The sequence below is a fragment of the Centruroides sculpturatus genome, unplaced genomic scaffold (assembly GCF_000671375.1).
Source record: "Centruroides sculpturatus isolate CEXI.00-Female unplaced genomic scaffold, Cexi_2.0 scaffold144, whole genome shotgun sequence".
In the NCBI taxonomy this organism is placed as follows: Eukaryota; Metazoa; Arthropoda; class Arachnida; order Scorpiones; family Buthidae; genus Centruroides; species Centruroides sculpturatus.
This window is the reverse complement of record NW_019384315.1, coordinates 330,890-353,406: the sequence shown is the minus strand read 5'-3', so window position 1 is coordinate 353,406 and position 22,517 is coordinate 330,890.

The following is a 22,517-nucleotide window of genomic DNA, read 5'->3' as shown; positions in this document are numbered from 1 at the left end:
TAGACTTCGATACTGTAACGTTATACTTATTTTAAATCTGATAAATTTTTATTAAATCGTTTACATTTATATTACTTACGTTTATTATCTTAATGTTAACTTGAAGAGTGTAAAATGTTAAAACTTTATTTTCGTTATTAGCCTGAACGTGAACGTTATTTAATGCAATTAAATCGTCTAATATAACTTTATAATTTCTAAATTTTTAATGTGTTTTTCGATTTAAATATTTTATAATTTAATATAACGATAATTCGATGCAATTATATAATTTAAGCAATACAATTAAAATACAAAACAATTTAATTCTTGAAACTTTTCATTATTAATTATATATTTTCATAACAGATTTAATAACATTAAAAAATACATAAATATATTAATCTGAATTATTATTTTAATAAAAATAAAAGTGATTTTAAACAAATCAGAGGAAAGAGTATAAAATTTTTCAATTATTTCTATTTTTGAAATAGATCTATAGGCTTTCCGTACTACTATTATTATCATTAGAAAGAAATATTATTTTACCTAAAATATACATTTAAAATTATACCTACAGGTGTAATAATTTATGTTATTTTTTATCAAAAAAGCTATAACCTATGTTTATGACATCTCATATTTTCAAAGTCGAATAGGAGCATGAAACTTAGGTTGCCTTGACACCTAATACAATAGTAAGAACAAATTGCTACATTCGTAACAGCAGTATAAAAATCCCGTTTGGATTTCATAATACATTAATGCAGTTATATACGTTATATGCCCCGCCCATCCGAACGTAGATTGGTGCAGGTATTATGACGTAACAAGGCGTGGTAAGCAATCACCCTTTACGCTCGTGATAGGATAACGATTCGGTTAATCAGCATGTTAAATTTTTTCTATTCAGTTTTGTTTAATAAAGTAATTATTTTAAATTTAATAATGATAAAAAAAACTTATTTAAAAAATATATAAAAATAATTTTACTATGAATAAACGTATTCGTGATATGAAGTACTGACTCTATAGTCTGTATTGGTTATTGACTCTAAACATGTGCCAAAAAGCATTCAATGGGGAGTTCTGTCAGCGGTATTTCAACGATTAAATCGAGCTGTAGTTGCTGTAGATCGATGAATGTTGTCGTTGTGAATTTAAATACAGTATTCCATATCGTGTTGAAAGAGAGTAAAAGCATTAAATACAATATTTCTCTCATACTATTTCGGTAAAAGTTATAGATAGATCCAGCATATAAAATCATAATTTCTTCTGCGTTGACAAGTCAAATATATAGTATTTTATTTTCACCATTTTTATACAAGTTAAACAAATACATTTGATATAATATGCGTAATAGTTGTGACAAATACTTTCGTTTAAATAATTATTATATACAGGCCTACTAAATCTGTACACACCTAAATAAAAATTAAGTTTTAAATACCTAAAAATTTAAAGAAATTAAGCAGATATTTGTTTAATATAAAATAATTTTATTTTGCATTTTAAAAGTAGAGGAGAAGGTGGATATTATAATACCACCTTCTTTAGACTATATAATAAAACAGCTTACTTGTTAGATCTATTTGAGATAAATATGTATGCTTACTTTTTTATATGCTATTTTAAAAATTAGCCTGTTTGATAACGTGACATTTTATAGGTAATTAATGAAAATTTTAAAAAGTTTAATAGAGCTAAAGAAATGAATAAAGATTAATTATTTTTCTTTTAATATTTCGCTTTAATGGTTAAAAATTTTATTCAGAATTTTACTTTATTGATAAAAATGAAAAATAAAAATGAAACTTTATTGATAAAAATGATGTTAGAGCCAAAATTATATCTTTGTGAATGAGAATTTTTTAAAGTGATCTAATATGATACAAAAAAAAAGTCAGTAGATCTATCGGTATAGATCAATCATTAACATTCAAAGGTAACCATTTGCAACTTTTGCGTTTTCTAATATTCGTTTATTAATAAAATACTTTACTTTTTGAATAAAAAAATCATTTACCTTAGCTAAAACTTCATTAAATATATATATATATATATATATTATCATATTTACACATGTACTGTATATTGCAGGAACAATCTAAACAGCTTGTTTAATTAGTAATTAGTTTTTACAACACCTCCAAACTATCGCAGTGTTTCTAATAGAGCAAAAACATCTCTTGAGAGTGAAGATAAATTTTCGAAAAAAAAAAAATTTGTTAGTTTTAAAAAATATTAAAAGCAGTTACCTCATACTATTATTATGCGTCTTGTACTCCATAATCGTGTTGGGTGGGAGATTAAGAACACGTTTCAGTGTGTCTCTTATTCGAATAGTAGTAGCTTGGTCACTTGAAGTTTTATTCCATACTGAAATAATATCTTCCTGAAAGATTAAAAAATTTTTGAGTCAGTATCTCGTGAACCAAAAATTTGCTTAAAAATTAAATATGAACTCTTTAAATGGATAAATATGTCACAAATTAAAGGATTACATTCCAAAACTTAGTCAACCCAATGCATTCACTGACAAAGTGCTGAAAGACAACTGTAGGTATGATGAAATATTTGTGTCAAAAATGCAAGCATGTTTTCGATACATGCTCAACCTGGATTTGGAAAGCCTCTATATATGACATGTATAGAGAATTATTGTGAGAAGTTGAAGAAAGTAGTAATCAATACAAAAAAGATGCGCAAAAGAAGAGCTTGTAAAAGCATATGTATAAAGCAACAGAGTGAAAGAATTCTACAAGAAGTTTAAGAAGGACCTACCAGAAAAAGTCACAGTGTCTTTTGATTGTCAGCAAACCAGATGCTTCCAAAACCAACTCTTTTGAAAGCGGCTGGTGGGGCAGGACAATAGAAGTTTTTATGTACATCAAGTTGTNATATATTATTATTATTATTATTATTATTGCTAAATTTTGTGCAAATTATCTTCAAATTATAGAAATTTCTATATAATGTGATTATAAATGCTTTTAAAATAAAGTTTACTTTTGAATTAATTCTTAAATTAAACTGTAAAATTATTAAACAATTTTCTGATACAGGCCTAACTTAATTTATTGTATACTTTAAAAAAATTTTGAAGAAATTATAAACTATCATTTTATTAAGTTCTATAGGTCAACATACGTTTATGTTAAATAGATTAAAACTTTGCGATTATATAATCCTATATATTTCAATTATTTTTGGTTAATATTTTATTTTGGAAATTTTTTAAGTGAAAGATTCTGTTACATTCGGCTTTTAGAGTTCATTAAAATATAAATTTTTGGAAAGAATTTTTACTTAATTTGAACTACTTTAATTTTAGAGTGAATACTCTCATATTTTAATCAGAATTTCTTGTTTTTTTTTTCTTTCTTCTTCTGAATTTTAATTATCTCGACATTCATTATTGCGAAGAGGATATCATAAATAATACCGAACAGAATTAAGTTCATTATTGATGTCAAACTGCTTTCATCGGGATAAATTAATGAGTGCATGAAAATGACGTTTATTTCCAAATCTTGCCGATATAAAAAGTTTTGATCATATTTTATGTAATTCATGAGACAAATTGCATTTTCATTGCTTACGTTTTCCGATATAAACTCTTCTAGAAGTTAAATTTTAGACATTAATTAAGTTGAAAAATCATTACCTGTTCTTAGAATAAGTTCAATCTTCTTTAAGTTTGATATAAATAAAAATTTCATAATGTTTAAAAAAAATTAATTTTTATATTCCAATAACAATAAAGCCATTTTACTATTTTAAGACATTAAATTATGCTTAATTTTAATTTTTTAAACTTTAATTTCAGATTCAAATTTTCTAAATTGCGCTTCTTTAATAATTGATAACGCATTTCTAATAAGGCTGTTTAATATTTTAATTCATTAATAAAGGAACGAAGTTGGATGATAAGGAAATTATTTTCAGTTTGCTTTTAACTTAATAAGTTTTCTTTCGTGTTTTATATTCATGCATAAGTCGTATTAATTTAATAACTATTATATTAAAATTCCTAACAATATAGTCTTTATAAGTAATTAAGTATTAATTAGGCATATTAAATAAAATAATTTTACAAATATTCATTAAAATTTTTTTATATTAAATTACTTATATTGCTTATTAAGTTTAAAGTGTATATAAAATTAGATAAATCCTTTAGTTCTTAAAATATTTTATAACCATGATATTAATATAAAAATTAGCTACAGTTTTTAGTTTAATATTAATTAGATATGATATTTTATGGATTAATATTATGTTGCTTATTCTATTTATTTGTTTTTTAGATAACATTCTGAAGATAATTGTAAAAAAAAAGTGAAAATCTGTCAGTCTGTCTATCTGAAGCTCGATACGTAGCAAGTTTTATTATTGTAAGTCTATAAATTTGTAATAATAAAATATTTTTTTCCATAAGTAAATTGTAATTTAACGGCAATTAATTTGTTCTAATATGAATAATTCGGTAATACTTCTAAGTATGTAGGCCTATAAGAAGAGCAAATTTTTTTTTTGTTTATAAAATTCGTATATTAAACTTAAATAGATTATCTTCTTTATTTAAAACATATACTAATGATTTTTTATGTGGCACTTTGTTATCCCGTTAATGAATTAATTATATTAGCGTTATATTAATTAGTAATTTGCTTGCCTAAATAAAAGGTCTATGAAAGAGGTTTAATTAATCAATAGTTGCTTCAAATTAAAAAAAATATACGAAATGTTTCATAATATTGTCAAATTATTATTTTCACTAATCGAAATTTGTTATGCCAACTTAAATATAATAAATTATAACTTGAATTTGAATTATATAATATTACAATGGATTTAAATTGTAAAAAATTAAGATATTTTACTAAAATCTAAATTTATTTAGCCTTCAAAACAGTATAAAAATAGGTAAGAAAACTATAGCCTATTTATTGATACCTACTTGTATCTATTACTTTACACACGAATTAATGTAAATGTTTCTAATAAATATATAAATTGTTTTAAGCTTTATGTAATTTTCATGTCCACAGAAATTTACCGTTTATATACTAAAAATAATTTTTTAGTGTATTAAAGTATTCTATCATATTTAAATTTAAGATTTAGATTAGATCTAATTTGTGTTGAAAATAATGTTGTATCTAAAAATAATTTTTAAATTATAAAAAAGAAACAAAAATATCAGTTTATTTATTAAATTTCAGATTTTAATATCAGATTTAGAGTTTGAATTAAATTCAAAAAATAAATAACTTTTTGTTCAAAAGCAAATTATTAGAATATAGTCTCAAAATGAAATAAAACAAATTATATTTTATTAAAGAGAAGACAAAATTTTATATAGATTATAAGATTAATGTAATAATAAGCTATAATAATTCAATATGCATATTTAAACTGTAAGATTATAGGCTACATTTGATTTACTGAACGCGTAATTCATTAAACATTAGACAATGTTTCCTTGACACAATTTTAATATTAGCATAAAGTAACCGTTATCTTGTTTTTGTATGTAAATAATTATATTAGAACAGATATAATAATCATATAACTTTTTGTTTACATATTATATATCACTTTGGGCATTGTTATCAAATCAATGTCATAAATTTCTTCGAAACACATGTTAAAACTTTTCACACTCAGTTATTACATTTTATAAAAGTATTTTAGTAAATGTCACGGGGATAAATTTAGTTATAACATTAAAAATATGTTGAGATAAAAAGTCTTTGTTTATTTATTAATCAAACAATCAATAAAAGTTTAAATCTATATTTAACTTAAAGAAAAAATGAAAATTAGTTCAATATGTAATCATATACGCACATAAAAATAAAATAAAAAACATTAAACTAATTTTTTAATCATTTAGCGTATTCAAATAACAGGAATGTCGAGATGAAATAAACATATTGTATTTCATCTTTAATTGATTTATTATTTAATTATACGTCAATAAATTTATTTCTTTTACTTAAATGTAAATAATGAGAGAGAGATAAATTTATTAACATAGTTATATGCAAATAAACATATGTACTGAACTGTACAGTACACAGCTCTATGTAAATTAGTATAAAATGTGTTAAAGTAATTTGGGTCAGTGCATTCAGGAAATTTAAGAAAACAAAATAAGCTTGTTAATTATTAAATATCGTTTTCTTAAGATTTCCGAATCCAAAATCTAGTTGCTAATATATTTATATTAATTTATAAATGTTTTAAATGACAGAAATAAGCAGATAATTTCAAATGTAGCATAACTTTATGAGTTCAAACAAGAACAGAAAAGTTATGAAATTTTGCATAAATTAACATTCTAGCATTCGTAACGATTATGAAACACAGTGGCAATGATTGATCGATTCTTAAAAATAAATAAAACTACTTCATAAAGAATAAGATAAGTTTTTAAGAATCGACAATTGCCATTTTTGTTTTATAATATTTTAAATTAATGTAGTAACTACAGACAAAAACGAGTTATAAAAGTCATTATAACATTCTGAATTCTGTAACAGCTTACAATACGAGGTGTTTAGAAGTAAATCAAGTTTCTGTAAGACAGAAGTGGGCGTCAATTTTTATTTTATTTTAGAGCAGTTTTTAATAAGTTTTTGAATTTGTAATAGTCTGATTTTATTCTGAATTAATTCTATTAAATTATTTAAATATTAATTGAAGCCCATTTATTATCGATACTAATACCAAATATAAGCTATATCAATAAGTCGGGACTTTATTTTTTTACTAATTTGGAAGTATTTTTACTTTTAAGCTGATTGTTCCTCGAGTTTAAAGTTCTATCTGAATGTTCGTATCTCCGGTTTGCTATGATGGAATTACTAATAATAATAAAGTTCTATTGACTAGATTCCTTTTTATTATTTTAATTTTCTTAGAACAAAATTAAAAAACAAATAAGAACCTTAAATTAATATTCTTAGATAAAAATATTTTTAATATATCTTTATATATGTTTTTTGAGATTCTCCTAAGATTTTTTTCAAAATAAATGTAATGCTTATTAAATAATCTTGCATTTATTATTATTTTTATAAACAGAATTATGTCATAAGCTTATATTTGGATTATAAATACATGATTATTTCATTGTTTTTTTTCATATTTAATATATTAACTCAATAATAAAAATTAATCTTTTATTATTATTATTATTAAAATTATAAATTAAACATTACATTTCTTTTTTTAATTCTTTGTATATCTGTACATTTTTTAGCTATTTAAAAAATTACAATTGCCAATATTGCATTCTTCTAAATTGATTTTCTCTGAACATCAAAAAATCTGTATTTTTTAATTAAATGTTACTCACTCTGATTTTTAAAATTAAATTTATATAAAATTAAGAAGCTAATAATGCAAATGAATTACATATTTTAGCTATTATTAATATATGACTTGAGATTAAAATGTTTAAAAACTTGACTAATATTTTTACATGCTTTATATTAATTAAAAAATGTAAATGTAATATTTAAAATAATAAATTAGTTACAATAGTATATAACAAATTTTAGGTATAGTTTATATGTGATTTATGTATTTCAGCAGTATAAAAAAAACTCACATAAAACAGATCAGGAGAACCTAACACAGAATAATAATGTAGATTTTCATCTATTTTACTATTCTACTATTCCATATAGGTAGGTCTATTTTTTATGTTGTAAAAAATTATCTTTTAAAATATAGGTTATTGATAAATCTGGTAATCTTTAGACTTTTTGTAACAAGAAAAATAATTTAGTTTACTTGGTTAAATTTATAATGTATTAATACAAGTAAAGTCGATCTTAATGGTCATGAATAAAGATTTATTAGAACATCTATTGTCGTAAATGTTGTTTTTATATAGCCTATGGGTACAATATATGGATAAGTGTACTATAGAATTCTTCATCACGATTTATACTATATATATAAAATTGCAATACATCCAGATGTATTAGAATTTGACTTATTTATTGATTTAATTTATTTAGTACAAGGTTTATCACTCTCTACACGGGGGAAACAGAACAATACAAATACATCATATATACAAAAAGTTATATAAAATACAAAAATCAATACACAAAAACATTTTATACAAATATTAACTGGTGTTATATAATAATAAAGAATTTGACTAGCTAAATTTTTGTTGTTTTTTTCATTTAAAATTCTTATATTCTTTAAAAAAAATAACGAAACAGTTAGTAATAGATTTTATTGTCGGATTATATTAAGATCAACCTCATAATTTTTTATCCATTTTTAATCAATATTAAAAGAAATGTACAGCAATTTATCAACTAAATTTTAAATACTATAAGTACAGTACAGTACGTGAAATGGTCTTGTACTGTACAGTACAAGAGCATTTCACTTTTATATAAAGGTCTTTACAAAATAAAAGCCTAGATACAAAAGAGATTTTAAAATTGCACTAAAAACCTGCTAGAAGAAAATGTTAATTTATTAAATTAATTAAATTAAATTTATTACAACCGGATAAATTAAGGCCTTAATTTTTTAGCCTGGTAAGCTATATTTTCGTATATGTAACTTACTCAAAATTAAATAATTTACAGAATTAAAAGAAATTATTTAATTAAAACAATCAAAGTTTCAATTAACAGTTCATATATTTATATTATGTAACGTTTTTAAAGCTATCGTCGTGATTAACCAAATACAGTTAAATATTCAGTTGTAGGCTGTATGAAATTTCATATTTGAAACTAACGAAACTGATAATACGAGATTCATTGAAGATAAGATAAAATCATATCACTTGCGTGCCATTTCCAACTCTAGTATAAAACTCTCTTTTGATAATATCAATGTTTTTTTCTCTTTCTGATTGTGACGATATAAGATACTATTTGTCCCCGCTATCCATTTTTATCGCTAGCTCTAGCCCATAGTCAGTATTCCAGACATCGTCTAGAAAATGCTAAAACTATTCATGAATTTTACTACTTCCATAACAAGAACCAACATCCAATATTGATAAAATCACATAGAACTATGAGACATGGACTAGAATAAATCTTGCTTATTATAAAAGTTGACAATTCGAGAAAATAAACTCAAAATTATTTATTTCTGACTGTTTTCTTTTAAGAAAGAAAAACAATACTCACGGCTATAATAAAATATACTTCATACTTTACAATATTACAAGACTTTGAAAAAAATTATTAAAAATACTTTTTAATTTTGTTTATAAACGTCTACAACTAAATATATTATCGTTTCTCTCTTATTTATTATTTATAGTATTGTAAATTAAGTAGGCAAAATTTGGCATTTCAGATTAAATAACATAAATGCTGTAAAAAGTAAATTATTAATTTTTATTGAATAAATCTGCGTTTAAATCTTCATTTTTATTTTAAAATCTAATTCTGTAATTCAAATTTGATTTTTAAAATTAATCTTTTCCATAGAAATTGAAGTTGTAAGAATTATTCGTTTCGATTTTAGAAATTTTTCTGTATTTCTCCTCCGTTTTCAGACAATGATTACAACAAATTATTTTTCTCTATTAAGTATAAAATAATTAAATTGCAAAATATATTTATCAATACATATAATTATTATATAACTGATTAAATTAAATTCTTTGAATTTATTTAAAAACGTACTTAAAATTATTTCTAAATAAAAAGTAATAGATAAATTCACTAAAAATTTTTATGTAATCGTGTTACATTAATTAATTTATAACTTTTTAAAATTATTTAAATAAATATTATTAAAAAATTTAATAATTATAATATATACATCTGCTTATAATGACCATAACAGCAGGTTATTTCCTGCTAGCATTATCAATTATTATTTTAAAAATTGATTTAAGTGACTGTTATCGAATTACCTTATTACAATTGAAAAGTTTTTCTATTGAAACAGAATATCGTAACATAAATTTAAGCTTTAATCTGTGTTTATAATTATAGATCAGTGTCTTTATTTTATATTTGTAATGCTTAATTAAATTATTTATAATTCTTTTAATCCAATAAATTATACAAAAAATGTGTTTAAATATAAACAATTTAATTTTTATAATTAATGCTTAACATTTCTTATTTATTAATTAAAAATTAATTGCAAATGTAAAAAAATTAATAAAATACAGTTTATGAAACATATTTTAATAAAAGTTAATTAATATTAACAATAAACTGCACAAAACAATAGAAATTGTTAATAGAAACTGTTTTATAAATTTTCTTTTATGGTTTTAACGTATAAAATTATTCGATAAAAAAAAAAGAAAATGATGCAATTGATAATTTTATATATCCAAGATGGCCGCTCCCAAGATGAAAATGTCAACAAATCTCCGCCATCTTGCAACAAGGCGGGTATCGAAAGGAGGAGTGGATAGTTCGGTAGTTACCACGGATTCAGAAGCTGTGTGGTGTACGGTTTTTGTTGCATCCCGCCCTCTCATACTTGTCATAGCGGACAGTCCATCCAGCAATAATAAAAATTTGAGGTGGGAAGAGGTAGTTAGGGGTAGAAGAGGGGTAGACACGTTAACAGACGAGGCGGAAAATCTCGCACTCAATGTTTGCATATTTCCGCATCGAAGTAATGGCCGTACAACGAATACGGGGAATGACACTTTTATGACCATGCTTTAAAGGCCTTCACAGCCATGTATTCGATCCCTGTACGGCTAGGTCGACATTAAACTGCTATTACGTCCGACGATGTAGCGGACTAGCAGAGTTGATAAGAGTTGTCCCGACCCTTTCGACTTTGGAGTAGAGTCTAGTCGACGAAAGGTGTACTTTCCTTGTCTCTTCTACTTCGAATCTATGTTTCCAATCAAGCACCTCGATCAAGTTTGGATCATCTTCGTAAGTTTTATTCATACAAATGTTTTTCCTTCGTTTACCATAGATATTATAAAGTTGCCCAAGAGGGAAATTGTATACTTCCCTTTCACAGTACAGTAGCTGTTTGCTGTATATGGGGGAGGCGCACGAAACCAAGATATCTGATTGGTCGCGTTCTCTCTTCGATAGATGCTTCTTTTCACATAAATCTATGTCTTTCAGTAACAAGTTTCTCTTTCAGACTGTCGTCAGTAAAAGATACAGATAATAGAAAGATTTCCTTTAACTAGAAATTGTTCGTTAGAGGAAATATTGCAGATTCGTCCTGAATATCAGTAAGAGAATGTTCTTCGGGCCTCTTTTATCGAAAGACGTGAGATGAAATTCTAAAGATAATAAGAATGACATTTTATTTCTTTCCGAATAGATTGATACTAAGAATTGCTTAATCCAATTACGTTATTCTTTCAATTTTCTGCTTGAAATTCGTAACCCAATACCTTTTTCAAAAGCGTATGCTCCACATAAAAGTAANATTTTTTGACGTCTTTGGAATATATATTTTCTTCTTTTTTAAGAAATAAATGGAAATTCTTAAGTCCTTTGAAAATTTTATTTGAATTTTGTTCTAAATTGGTTTAATTATTTAAATTTAAAAATGAAATAGTAAACAATTTAAACACTAACGACGTTCTTAATGTAACGAAGGCCTAGATTAAATATGAAAGGATTATAAATAATAATAAATATATTCCTGTTTATAAATAAACTTTTTTATGATTTAAATCTTATAATTTAATAACAGACCAAGAGTTTTATCTACTAAAAATTTTAAAAATTTATTAATACAGTAGAACCTTCAATAACGGCCCCTTTCAACAATAGCAAACTCTAAACAGCCGCCAATTTTTTCAGGAACTTTTTAAAACAAAAATACATAAAATAACCTGCAAACAACGGCCATTTTTATATATTCCCATTGGTGGTCGTTGTCTACAGGTTTTGCCATATTATACAAATATTGATAAAGGCTAGATTAAAATGGAATCATTATTAAGCACTGTATAGATTATAACAAAACTAATTTAAATTATTTTAGTCACTTTTATAGAAAATTAAATCGTGAATTAACTATAAACATTTCGTTTTTATAATCCAAAAAGTTTTCTAAAAATTTTTAGGATTTAACCAAAATTCTGTCGATGAATTCGTCATTTGTTATTGCTAGAATGAATTTAATGCTTGTTTTAAAAGAAAATATTTTTTGATAATATTTCTAGAGTATTTTATTATCATTATGTATGGCAAATCTATAATATTCAATTTTCTCGAGAAAAATTTTACAGTAGCATCGTAAACTACAAGAAGAGATGCTTTCTTTGAAAATCGATCATGATATTGTCTCAGTAAATCTTTGACTTGTACTAGGATAAATTTGAAACATATCGATTATCTATCATTTTTATGTCCTATTTTAGTTATTTGTGACTTCCCTTGGGTAAAGGGTGCATTCTTAATAGGCATATAATAAGACTAAAGAAAAGCTGAAATTTGAGTTTTCCCCATTATTTTTAAAAAATATATAAAATTACGCAAGTACAAGAGAATTTTCCCATTCGAAAATTGAAAAACTTGAAAGAAAATATTATAATTAAATTATAAACTACATCTAACCTTATTAATGAAAAATATATACGATTTTTGTAGGATATCGTAATTTCTTATCAACTTCAACAGAAATTTACGCAGAAATTACTTTTTACAAAAATATTTTGTATCTAAAATGTGACCTGCATTAAAATATTTGTATCTATGATAACTGAATTCTCTATACAAGTAACAAAAACTTATTTTGTATTTATTTAAAATAGATCTTAATGACGTAAACTATGTACAGATTAAAATTACTTTCGTGATATATTTACTAATAAATTTTGTTCATTATAAATCATGATGTTATAATTCAAATTTTAAAGTCTAAAGACGTTTCAAATATTTAAACTTGTAGAGAATCATTGTAGCAGATAATAAACTAATGTTAAATAGTTTATTTGAAAACCTGCTTAATAATCTTACTATAAATAATATTTTAAGCGACTTATTATAATAATATAACACATTTATAAATTAAAAACTTTTTAATGTTTTTTAAGCATTGATTTGAAAGCTTCTCCGTACACAACGAAGTACTGAGCGTTTTTAATTATATTATTTATTTAAAATTACTCTTATAATGAAGTTATATTTTTATTTATTTTAAGTTTAATATTATTTTTTAATAATATTTTTAATGTTTTAAATAGATTAATGCTTATTAAACCTTAAATATGAAAGAAAATAACAAGATAGGAACTTGGAAAGTGAAGATAGTATACTTCTCATAAGTTGATATTCGCTAAAATCTGCTTATAGATTTAGCCTAAGCAATAAAATTAGTCTCCATAAACTTATTATACTATACAATAGAAACTTATTTAATAAATGCTGATTTAATATTAAGCCTATGCTGCTTTTTTCTATCGTGCCGATCCGATCGATAGTCGAGAATCGTCAACTACAAGTTATAAATGACAATAAAGTTACGTACTTTGACACTATTTTGTACAGAGTGCTTCTAATAATATAATGTAATAATAAATTATAATACATCAAAAATAGGTATATTATAATTTATTATTATTATTTATTTGTTATTGAAAATGAAAAATATTTGTAATAATTGTTTGTTAATATTATATTATATAGCAAAATCTAAGATTTTAAGCATATTTCCAGCCATGAGAATATATCATTGTTCCACAGGAGTATTTTTTATTCTTTAATGCATTTTTTTCCTTCTAAAATTATCTCAAACGTCCAGTTTGTTCTATTTCCTGTTTACGCTCTTATTATTGTATTAGTCTCGCAGAATCAAATAAATTGTTAAATTTAGTCAGAAATTTTAAGTAAATCTTTAGGAAATATAAATTAACACACCATATTCTTAATAAAAATGCTTAAAAACTGCTAAACAAGCATGCTTTTTTCCAGGTTAAGAGTAATATATAAAGAATTTATTTACCAGCTTCAGGTTTCAGATTGGTTTCTTTAGTGTTATTCTAGTAAATTTAAAGGCTTTTTAGTAGACAGCGATCTGAAATATTATTATTTTGAATAGTGGTGATTTAATCAATTGCTTGATCTTAATTGATCTTGGTTTCTGGTAAAATCCGGCTTAATGTAATGTAATCTACTAAAAATGTTTTTTTCGTTACTATTAATTAAACTTATTCTTTTAGTCTCTCTTTATTGAATTTAGACAAATTTTATATAAATTACAACGATAGTAGTTTATTTTACGAAAAACAAACATAGTCTATGAAAATAGCAATTAAATTATGTTTCTAAGATCTCTTAAATCTTTCGAAAAAAAAAAATCAAAACTTTTCTGGATTTTCTGATAATGTTGATAAATACTAACAAATGTTAATTCGAATTTAATATCTGTAGTTAGACTAATATTATTTCAAATATAGGTCTTGATAGAAATTAAGATTTTCATTGGTTACTTTCTATTTTATTCTTTATAAGATATATTTCTTATGCATTTCATTGTAAACGTCTTACATGGAGCTATCAAACATTATTGATTTTATAACTTTGTTCTGATAAACAAAATGCCCTTTTATATATCTTCTCATTCCAAAAGAATCTATAATTATACATTTCTGCTATTATTTATCCTTAGAACAGCGAATAAAACTAGGTTTTTTGGATATATAAATTCAAAATTATCTTTAATAAACATTAAATTTATTTTATAATTTGAATAAATAAAAGTTGATAGTGTTTTACTCAAAATTTAGTTTCCTTTCCTATAAAAATTGAATATTATTTCTTGAAATTTTATCTATAAAATAGAATTGTTTCAATCCAATTGCTACCAAGTTATACAATTTAACAAAGAATACAAAACTGAATTAATCTGTTTAGATTTATTTAAAGTGTTTTTATAGATTTGATTTTGTATAATTTGTTTCTTACAGTTAATGTTTTATTCCTCGAATATTTGAGATTCCACAGATAATCTTGTGTAATAACTTACATTATTTAGCCTAAGATATAAACAGTAGATTCTTACAAAAGTTTACTTCTTAAGAGCAATATAAGATGTAATATCTTGACATTAAATGTCCATATTGAGATAAATCTTAGATGATACTTAAGCCGTCTAAAAGAGTGAAGTTGGATTTTCATCTTTATGAAAAGATTTATTATTAGTGCAAGTAATAAGCTTGGTTCTATAACAAAATCCTCAACCATTATAAGCTGTTCTTTCTTCCAATCTTTCCAGAATAATAGAACCCCTAATCACCTAACAACGTTATTGTGCTTATAAAGAATTATTACGTTTTATAGGCCTATTACTTTACAAAGCTGGAAAATACATATAAAACAAAGAGTTTTTTAAGTATAAAAAAATAGTAAAACAATTTTATAAACTTAAAACCTAGTTTTATAAGATTAAATATTTTCACATAAATTTAAAACATCCAATTTAATGAAAAATATACATGAAAATAGTCTAACTTTATCGCTTTATTACGTAAGTTTGGGTGAAATAATTCCGTTATTAGTTAATATTTTAAATAATAATGTACAGAATTTGCTTGAATATATTAATATATTTACACGGTTTTATTCAGTGTTTTTATTACTTTGAAATTCATGCAAAAATATTAAATACTATCACCGTTCCGATAATATAACTTATTTCCTACTTTATTTAAGATTTTTTTTTAATTAGTTAAAATACATTATATATTAATTAATATTAAATAATAAACAAATATGTTGCCTAAATAAATAAAAATGTGTTAGGTTTGTTTAGAAATTATTAAAGTAGAGCTCATTCTATAGCGAAATTTTTTCTTCTTATAAAATTGAGCGACATTGTAAATTTAGTTAAATTTTAATATATTAGTGATATTCCTAGCGTTTAAAAATAATAAGAGATAAATAAATCAATAAACTGGAAATATAGGATACTCTGAAGCTCGATTTAATAATGTAGCTTCAGACTATGCACTATGCACTATATTGAAATTATTGTTAAGTAAGACAAGTGTAAATTTTTCAAAAATTAATTTAGACTATAATTAGCTTTTAAATTTAAGCAAATAGACTTACTTTGACAATTCAATTTATTTAATAAATTTACAAGAAAAAATTCTATAACATTTTTTCTATAGGCTAGTAGTCTATATCTATTTTCTTTATCAAGCGAATACACTGTCTGCATTTAAATCAGATATTTCACTTTAGATTTATGTATGGAATATATAAGAAAGAATTGGGTCAGCATGAAATATTCAAAACGATTCTATCTACGAATAGGGATTTTCTTTCTTTTTTTTCTTGTGATAAATAACATGTAATGTAAATAATATAGAAATGGTTTCACTTGTCTACTTTATCTTCTCAACCTAAATTACATAAGCAAAATAGACAGTATTTTATATTTTATATGAAAAGTTTCTTTAATTTTATTTATTTTAACAAATGTATATGAATATAAAATATATAATTTATATCTGTGTATATACGTATGTTTGTTTATCATTCTATAATTTATTTGTATTTAAAATATGATTAGTCTCTTTAAAATCTTAATGTTTTATGAGTTTAAATTGATGAAAATTTAAAACAATAACAAATATGTAAATGTTGAATGCTTATTAGTATATCTTTGCATAAAATACAACTTAGTGTACAGTTTTATATATATATATATAAAATTTGCATTTTATATTAAAATCTTTAACTTAATATAAGTTATTCTAATAATACGCATGTTGTAATGCCTTAAATGTCTTACAAATATATTCATTGGTAAAGAAAATATTGAATATTTCAAATTAATGTCCAAACGCTAAAAGCAATTCTGTCATTATATGAAGTTCATTAATTTTAATTGCTCCTTTGATTCCATTATTCCTAACTTATATAAACCATTCCAATCTGCATAATAGAATCAGATTCATTTAATTAAAACAACACTTTAGATAATTATTATAGTCTATACAAAGTTTCAAATAACTAATATTAAGTTAGTTTCTTTTTATATATAGACTTCAGAACTGTATAGCCCAACTTAAAAGAAATCCTATAANCATATAAAACAAAGAGTTTTTTAAGTATAAAAAAATAGTAAAACAATTTTATAAACTTAAAACCTAGTTTTATAAGATTAAATATTTTCACATAAATTTAAAACATCCAATTTAATGAAAAATATACATGAAAATAGTCTAACTTTATCGCTTTATTACGTAAGTTTGGGTGAAATAATTCCGTTATTAGTTAATATTTTAAATAATAATGTACAGAATTTGCTTGAATATATTAATATATTTACACGGTTTTATTCAGTGTTTTTATTACTTTGAAATTCATGCAAAAATATTAAATACTATCACCGTTCCGATAATATAACTTATTTCCTACTTTATTTAAGATTTTTTTTTAATTAGTTAAAATACATTATATATTAATTAATATTAAATAATAAACAAATATGTTGCCTAAATAAATAAAAATGTGTTAGGTTTGTTTAGAAATTATTAAAGTAGAGCTCATTCTATAGCGAAATTTTTTCTTCTTATAAAATTGAGCGACATTGTAAATTTAGTTAAATTTTAATATATTAGTGATATTCCTAGCGTTTAAAAATAATAAGAGATAAATAAATCAATAAACTGGAAATATAGGATACTCTGAAGCTCGATTTAATAATGTAGCTTCAGACTATGCACTATGCACTATATTGAAATTATTGTTAAGTAAGACAAGTGTAAATTTTTCAAAAATTAATTTAGACTATAATTAGCTTTTAAATTTAAGCAAATAGACTTACTTTGACAATTCAATTTATTTAATAAATTTACAAGAAAAAATTCTATAACATTTTTTCTATAGGCTAGTAGTCTATATCTATTTTCTTTATCAAGCGAATACACTGTCTGCATTTAAATCAGATATTTCACTTTAGATTTATGTATGGAATATATAAGAAAGAATTGGGTCAGCATGAAATATTCAAAACGATTTTAATGTATTATATAGAAATCTTTTAGAAAATAAACTTAAATGTAAAATTTAAGTTAAAAATTAAGTTAGTGCTATAGAATGGTTATTTTTATCTAACCAAATCAATCTAAACAAAATTGCTCTCTATAAGCAATCAATTGTATAAACCCGCACTTGTTATTTGTCGAAATTTCCATGTTAATATTATTAGGTTTTTTCCCGTGTCTTTATGAAGGTATCCTTATGAATGCATAACTAATAAATAAATAAAACATATTTCATGTTATTTTTAATTAACAATAAGATTATTCAATTAATATTAAGCTATGGGCAAATTTTTTGCGTTGTATATGTCTAATTTTAAGTAATGAACAACGAATATGAGATCTCTCATCACAAAATAACTTTAAAAAAACGAAAACTAAATATTAATTATTCTATGTTAAACGATAGACTATCCTAAATAATGATAACTTTAATCATAATATTTTATTATTAAAAACATAACACGAATATCAACTTTTCTTGCAACAAAATTTTTCCAATAAGTTAGGCCTATATGTAACNTATGAGTGTTATAACATACGTAAGTAAAATATTCTATTTATAAATTGAATAAGACTATTTAATTGTTTTTATCCAATTCAATTTTATCTATAACTATTTTAGTTTTTTTTACTTATAAATAATAGGATGATATTCTTATCTTCATACCAAATAATTAAAAACCATTAGAAACATAGCAATTTTTATTATCATCATCATAATACATAGGCCATTTATTATGTGACGTAGGCTATATTCAAAACGATTTTAATGTATTATATAGAAATCTTTTAGAAAATAAACTTAAATGTAAAATTTAAGTTAAAAATTAAGTTAGTGCTATAGAATGGTTATTTTTATCTAACCAAATCAATCTAAACAAAATTGCTCTCTATAAGCAATCAATTGTATAAACCCGCACTTGTTATTTGTCGAAATTTCCATGTTAATATTATTAGGTTTTTTCCCGTGTCTTTATGAAGGTATCCTTATGAATGCATAACTAATAAATAAATAAAACATATTTCATGTTATTTTTAATTAACAATAAGATTATTCAATTAATATTAAGCTATGGGCAAATTTTTTGCGTTGTATATGTCTAATTTTAAGTAATGAACAACGAATATGAGATCTCTCATCACAAAATAACTTTAAAAAAACGAAAACTAAATATTAATTATTCTATGTTAAACGATAGACTATCCTAAATAATGATAACTTTAATCATAATATTTTATTATTAAAAACATAACACGAATATCAACTTTTCTTGCAACAAAATTTTTCCAATAAGTTAGGCCTATATGTAACCGATATAACGTTTAAAATTTATAAAATTTTAATAGTTTATTGCCTTTGTTTACTTATTTTTCTACGAAAAATTTAAAATTGAATAGTTTTTTTCGTAAAATATTACATTCTAATATTTGAGAAATATCAGTATATCAGTTAAAGACTAAATAAATATTAGGTTTTAGTTTATTTATTGTTATTGCTTTAACTGAATAATCGAATAATCTTTATAATTAAAATTGAATAATTTGAGTTCTATATTATTTATTACTGGATAGGAAATTTAAAATTATTTCTATCTTGTTTTACTTAAAATATACATTTTCAATAGAATTCTCATTTTAAAAGATTTGGAGCCGAAATAACATAGATTCTATATAAAACATTCTTTTGATCTGATTACAATACATTATAAAGTTTTTGTTATGCCTGTAAACATTAAGAATTATTATTTTTTTATTTGATTACTCTTAACTGAAACGAAGTAAAGATATGAACATATAAATATAGCTTAGATTAAATTTATTTTAAGAAAATAACTATAAATAATCTTATGTTTGTTAGCTTATATCAAGTTTTATTTTATGTTAGTAGAATAATAGTAAGATAGTAACAAATTTATCTTTATAAATATTAAAACTTATGTACTCTTACTACATTTAATATAGGCCTAAATCAGAATTGTTATAGCATAAAGTAAATTAAGTTAATAAAGTTAATCTTTCTAATTTAAGAGGCCCATAATTGTAAATATTTCTTTGACAAGATAAAGTAATTTGCTCTTATCTTATAAGAATTATAAGAATGAATTAAAATTTCTAAATAAAATTAAAGTTGTAAAGATTATTATAAATTTGAAAAAGTATTGATGGTGACTATGATTTGAAAGCCAAATCTAACTATCAATTTAGTCTTATAATACATTAAATTCTATTAATATATGTTGAATTAAGGTTTATTTCTAAAAAATAAAATAAAATTCATAAAATAGCACTTATAGTGTTTCTTTCGTTGAGAACTGGAGTAACATATAAGGAATATTTTTCGAAGAAACTATTTTTTATATTTGCTATTTTGATTAACTGAGTAATTTCTTTTAAAATAATCTAGTTGTATAAGTAAAAATAATACTTAAAATGAAAAATAACTAAGAATTTGAACAAGCATGCTAAACAACATTACAGTTCATTCTAAAAAATAGCTTTTCATTGGCTGAACAACTAAAGTGATGTGTAAGATCAAGATACGAATTAACCAATCAAAGCACAAGTTACCAGATAAGGGCGAGAGAAATAAATAACTCTAAAACTAATTTACGATCAATGGGCGTTTTAAATTTTTGCTTAGGATAAGAGATCCACCTACGATTAATGCGAATTGGGAGTGGATTTTGTTATCTGATTTTGTGGCAAGACTTTGAATCAAATACAAGACACAAAAACATCTTAGACACCAAACATTGATTTACATCGAACGGGATAAGATTAGAGTAGATTTTGAAAGAAGTACAGATTTTTTCCATTTTCCAATTTACCTTAAAGGCGTGATAACTTTTACTGAAAAGGTCAAACTAAAATACTTCGAGTCAAAACTTATTTAGCCTGGTAGTTTATACTTGATCAATAAAAACTATTGTTAAGATCAAATATTTTCTCGCTATTTTGAGAAAAATAACTTTCATAGAAAAGCTAATTAATCCTTCGATTGATTACTTCTTGATTTATTCTTTAACTGATGTGTTTACTAATGAACTACTGCTCATTACACCATTACAAAAAGTTTCATCATAAAATGTTAAAACTTAAATGCAGTTAAAAAAGAAATAGTTTCCTATTATCAAATGATTTATTATCAGGCTTATTTGTAAACGTAGAAAATAGACTTATTTATTCTAATTGTTATAAACTATTAATTTATTTCCTTATAAATCAATAGGTTAGTTAAAAAAGTTAACTTTGGATATTTGACATAGATTAATCTATAAGTGAATGTAAATTTTTTCGGTAACATATTGTTTATTAAATAATGGTTAAAGGATATATGAAGAGTAATAAACATTAATATAGAGTTTAAAAATTACGCAAAAAGTATTGTCAAGATAATTATATAAAAGCTTCAAAAAGATGCCAAAAAACTATTTTTAAATTTAAAAAAATAATGTTTTTTAATAAACTTAATAATTCTAATGTTAAATATATAGATAAATAACGTTTTACAATTAATATAAGTCAAATAATAACGGACTTCATTTAAAAGTTAGATGTTCCATCATCTACTAACCGACATATTTTATGCTCTCGGAAAGAAGGAAACTCTCTATTTCCAATCTGGTCTTGGAATTGTTTCTGAAATTTACTACCTCCAATCTTGATAGCAATCCAAACTTTCGGTGATAGACATTTCACAATTGAAGCTCAAAGTCCCTTAATCCCGAGTTCTTTTGTGATGCTTTCATCTAGAAACATCGAAGTAGCTTAGTAGTTTCCTATTATTTTTTGACGTCTTTGGAATATATATTTTCTTCTTTTTTAAGAAATAAATGGAAATTCTTAAGTCCTTTGAAAATTTTATTTGAATTTTGTTCTAAATTGGTTTAATTATTTAAATTTAAAAATGAAATAGTAAACAATTTAAACACTAACGACGTTCTTAATGTAACGAAGGCCTAGATTAAATATGAAAGGATTATAAATAATAATAAATATATTCCTGTTTATAAATAAACTTTTTTATGATTTAAATCTTATAATTTAATAACAGACCAAGAGTTTTATCTACTAAAAATTTTAAAAATTTATTAATACAGTAGAACCTTCAATAACGGCCCCTTTCAACAATAGCAAACTCTAAACAGCCGCCAATTTTTTCAGGAACTTTTTAAAACAAAAATACATAAAATAACCTGCAAACAACGGCCATTTTTATATATTCCCATTGGTGGTCGTTGTCTACAGGTTTTGCCATATTATACAAATATTGATAAAGGCTAGATTAAAATGGAATCATTATTAAGCACTGTATAGATTATAACAAAACTAATTTAAATTATTTTAGTCACTTTTATAGAAAATTAAATCGTGAATTAACTATAAACATTTCGTTTTTATAATCCAAAAAGTTTTCTAAAAATTTTTAGGATTTAACCAAAATTCTGTCGATGAATTCGTCATTTGTTATTGCTAGAATGAATTTAATGCTTGTTTTAAAAGAAAATATTTTTTGATAATA